Here is a 4,482-nt window from a genome sequence, read left to right as displayed (position 1 = left end):
GGGAGGGATACTGAAATTTGGGCTGTAAATGCAGCTCTTAAAGTCACAAACAAAGTAGTAATGGAAGTAATTTGGAAGTAATATGGGAAGCTGCTTTTGGTTTCCTTCATGCTGGCTCAAAAGAGCTTCCAAAGGAGTTTCTCAGCCTGATCTTTCAAAAACTGACAGCAACAAAACCATCCCGCAGTCAACATGAAACTGACTCCAGGTGCTACAGGTGATAAAGGTAGTGTTAGGGTCTGGTATAGTGTGAAGAATGAGGTCAGACTGTATTTTTAGAAGTGCCTGGTGTTCCTACCAAGCATGCTCCCTCCCTCTCTTTCTCCCCCTTTTTTTCCTGTCTGTCTCTTTCTCTGAATAATTTGGCCAGTGCTTGCAGAAGGCTGTTCTAGCCCCAGGGATTCTCACACATACTTCTGTTGACAGAGTCCTTGTGCAGCAAGCTAGCTGAAATGCCTTTTGTTAAGGATCTATTCACTTCTTTTTCTGTCCTGCCCCAAGACTTGGAGGATCGTTCTGTCTCCTGAATTCCTGTTGTTACACTTATGGAAATTAACTGACTTGAAAAATATGGGGTTATCTTACAAAACAGGTAAAAATATCCTCCATAACAGAAGTATTCCTGATCGCCTAGTTTGTATTGGTCTGTGTTTCTCAAATCTTTTTGCTTCATTTGTAAGGAAAGATAGTTTCTAAGTGAACAGTAGTCCTTAAACAAAGTTACCGTAAAACGGAGACAAACGTATAAGGCAGTTTGGGGGTGAAAGCCAGTTATTTAAAATGAGATGTGTGCTATTGCAGCCTAGGTCAGTGCTGGTTTCATTACTTTAGTTTGTCAGTTCAAGTCTAAGGTGGTTTAATGAAAAGTAAAGAAATTCCACACATTGATATACTCTAATGGCAACTTTCTAACATGCCAACTTTACTGAACATGAAAATACTAAAATGTACCAATTGAACCAATGCCTGCAGAGATAACATAAGTTATCTATTATAATTACCATATGAAAAAGTATGCTCATTTGCAATGCAGCATTTGCCACAGAAAATAATTCTCTTTATTAAATAAAGAAAATGCAATTGAGGATGTGTGTATTAGACGTTTTTGTCCATTTTCCCCAGCTTATGGTTAAAACTAACATGTACACTGGTTATGGTCTCCATCCAAAATTTGATGGACTTGAATGAGAGTTTTGGATGTGCAAGAAAAACAGGATCAGACCAATATATCATGATGATTGTGACTGTGTGTATGCATGTACATACACATTTCCAGGCATCAGATTGCAAGACATTTAATATTTTCTAGCATTTTAATTGCGCTATTAAAAATCTCTACTGAATGTAATGTGGATTTGTATGAAGCTTTCTTTAGAAAATAAAATTGAGGCTGCCAGTATACATTTCTTATTATGTAATGAGTGGTATATGTTCCTATGCTTATTGTATTGCACTTTTTACCTCTTGTAATGCTTCTGTGCAGCTTCTTTTGTGATTTTCCTTAAGCTGCTTTGGGGACAATCTTAGTTTGATTCCCGTCAATTCAAAAAGAACAGGAGTACTTGTGGCACCTTAGAGACTAACAAATTTATTTGAGCATAAGCTTTTGTGGGCTACAGCCCGATGAAGTGAGCTGTAACCCACGAAAGCTTATGCTCAAATACATTTGTTAGCCTTTAAGGTGCCACAAGTACTCCTGTTCTTTTTGCAGATACAGACTAACACGGCTGCTACTCTGAAACCAGTCAATTCAAAGTAGGCTAGCTGAGAAACTTTGAGGTAGCATCTGTTTTGTTTTCTCCTGGATTAAAAGAAAACAAACATGTCCTAAAGATTTCTATTTCTCTACAAAAATTTACCTACATTAGTGCCTGGTAGTAGCTAGCATTAGAATACAGACTTATGCTCACCCAAATATGATCAAGTTAATGTCTCCATTCATCAAGGTTTAAAGACCTTTTCCAGCAAGTTTACTATTGCATTTTAGAATCTGTAAGTTCAGATATTCGTATCTGTATTACTAATTCTGCGGTCTTGCAGATCCGTGTTGCAGACCTTTTTATGTGAGTGATTAAAGCAACAGAACTTACATTGACTCACTTCTGAATTTCCAGAGATCTGTGCGTTAATATCCTGCAATGGGTGGGGCCTTCTAAATCCACACTTCTGCCAAATATGATCAATGTTAACCTATAAATGTCTATATGTCAGTCCCTACTTACTTGTACAACAAAACCTGCCTTGGAGACCACCTCTGAAGAGGAACCACCTGTCACAAATGACTACTTGCACAGGCCTTGGAACACCACTGCTCTCTGGTGTGCAAACCTTTGAAGAGAGACCACCTCTTACAAACCTTCTGCTAACTCCCATGAGTGGTCACTCTTGGCAGGTTTTACTGTATTTTGGTCTCCCATATCCTTTTTTTTTTTTTTGGTCATTGCATTCACTCACCCACGGGGAAGGGAGAGGGGTGAAATATGAAGCTTGGAGAACCACATCCTCTCCTCTCCCCACTCCTTGTCCCTGAAGTACCCTCCATCGCAGCACAGAAAAAGCCCACTCCTAGGTTCTTCTGTTCTCCCAGTCTGATGACACAAGAACAAGGAGACATTCAATGGAAATAAAAGGCGGGAAATTCAGAACTGAGACAAGGATATATGTTCCCACCCAATGTATAAATAGACTGTAGCATCACTGTCACTGAGGCCAAGACTAGCAAGATTCAAAAAGGGATCGGATATGTATATGGCTAGCAAGAATAGCCAGAGCTGTTATAATTGATTTAAAAATGTGAAAGAGATATTACATGTCATGCTTCAAGACTGAAGCTAATCCCATATGTGCCTACTGCAGGGTGCTTATACATTCCTCTGAAGCATCTGGTACTGGCAACTATTAGAGACAGGCTACAGGATTAGACAGACCTTGGGTCGGTACCATTATAGTAATCCTTAGGTGACACGTACGGTAGGGTAGGAGAGTGGCTGATAGGGGTATGCCCTTCATCAGGATATAGGATGCCAGGGGTGTGGAGGGCAAAGATACACCTTCAAATGAGGAATAAACAATATTCACATGAACTGGCAGGGGCCTTATTCATTATTGCTAAACTTTACAAACTTGGGTGGCCAAAGTTAGGCACCTAGCTCAGTATTTAGGCATTTAAATAAGTGACCTGATTTTCAGAGATGCTGTGCCCCTGCAGCTCACAGAGATGTTAAGGAGACAAGTGGGTGCTCAGCACGTCTGCAAGGCAGGCTGCTTTTTATTGAGGGGCCTCTCTTTAGGCTTCAAATGCCTAGCGCCAGTGCTGGGCATAAGCAGACTAAGCAATTGCTTAGGGCCCCGAGCAGCTCTATGTTCCCCCCCCCCCCAGTTAATTATTAGTATGTGGGATGGTGGGAGGAATATTCCTGCTCAGGGTCTCCAATGGGCTAGCCACCTACATTTGCAAATGTTGGCCTATTCATCCTGTCTAACCAAGAAATGGAGTGTATGTGTGTACACATCTACAGTTGAAGCTTGTATAATAAAGCTCATAATGAAGATGTTGTGCATATATAAAATACCTTTTCTCTATTTTTCATATCCTAATCATGACTGTTACAATAACAATATATATAGCCCAGGAATAAAATATGCTTCGCCAATGTCCATTGGTCATTTTTGATATGTGCAGTGAAAAGCATATCATGTGCCAGTTTCGTATTTTGTCTGCTTTTCACTTTGACAGTCATAATGCTGGCTTCTAATATGCCTTTTCTCTTTGGCTTGCCACATGCCATCGAAGGCTGAAGCATCCATTAACATTTTGAATAGGTTCTGTTCTGTTTTGTTCTCACATGTGACATCCTGTCACACACATTAAAATGAGGATTATCAATATTTGATCTGTAACAAAAGACAAATTACATAAATGAGCCAGTATAAGTGAATTGTTGATTTCTGGACCCAAAGTCAGATATGCATCTCATTTGGTGCTTCGGGGATCCACAGACTGGATCTGAGCAGAGAAGATAGCCCTAAGAGTGACTTAAACCAGCCAACTTAGAGTTACAGTTGAAATTCTATAGTCAGCCTTCCCTTTTTGCATTGCATCTGAAAATGGTTAATTGTATTGTTCACAAGTGCTATAATATTGAGGCAGCTCAGAGCAGATGAGGACAGAATTTCAGTTTTAACTCTACATTATAATTTAAAGCAAACCCATGAGTCTATTTTAATGTAGTATCTTCTGTCAGTAACCTTTGTTTTCCCCTCCACATTATACTAGCTTCAACTAAACAATCTCAAAGCCCTTAGGGATTTGACAGACCAAAAAAAAAAAAAAAAATCGATCACAGAAAATTATATGTAGATAAGTTTTAAAATACATTGTGTTTACCTAATAAATGCATTAGGTCAGTCAGAACTATTTTGGTCTATTGTGTGCATATTTAGAGCCAATATTTGAAAAACATTTCTGTATTTACCTCATCT

The sequence above is a fragment of the Terrapene carolina genome, unplaced genomic scaffold, assembly GCF_002925995.2.
Source record: "Terrapene carolina triunguis isolate 2854851 unplaced genomic scaffold, T_m_triunguis-2.0 Scaffold141, whole genome shotgun sequence".
NCBI classification, from domain to species: Eukaryota; Metazoa; Chordata; order Testudines; family Emydidae; genus Terrapene; species Terrapene triunguis.
The sequence above is the reverse complement of the archived record's forward strand: the minus strand, read 5'-3'. Positions refer to the sequence as shown.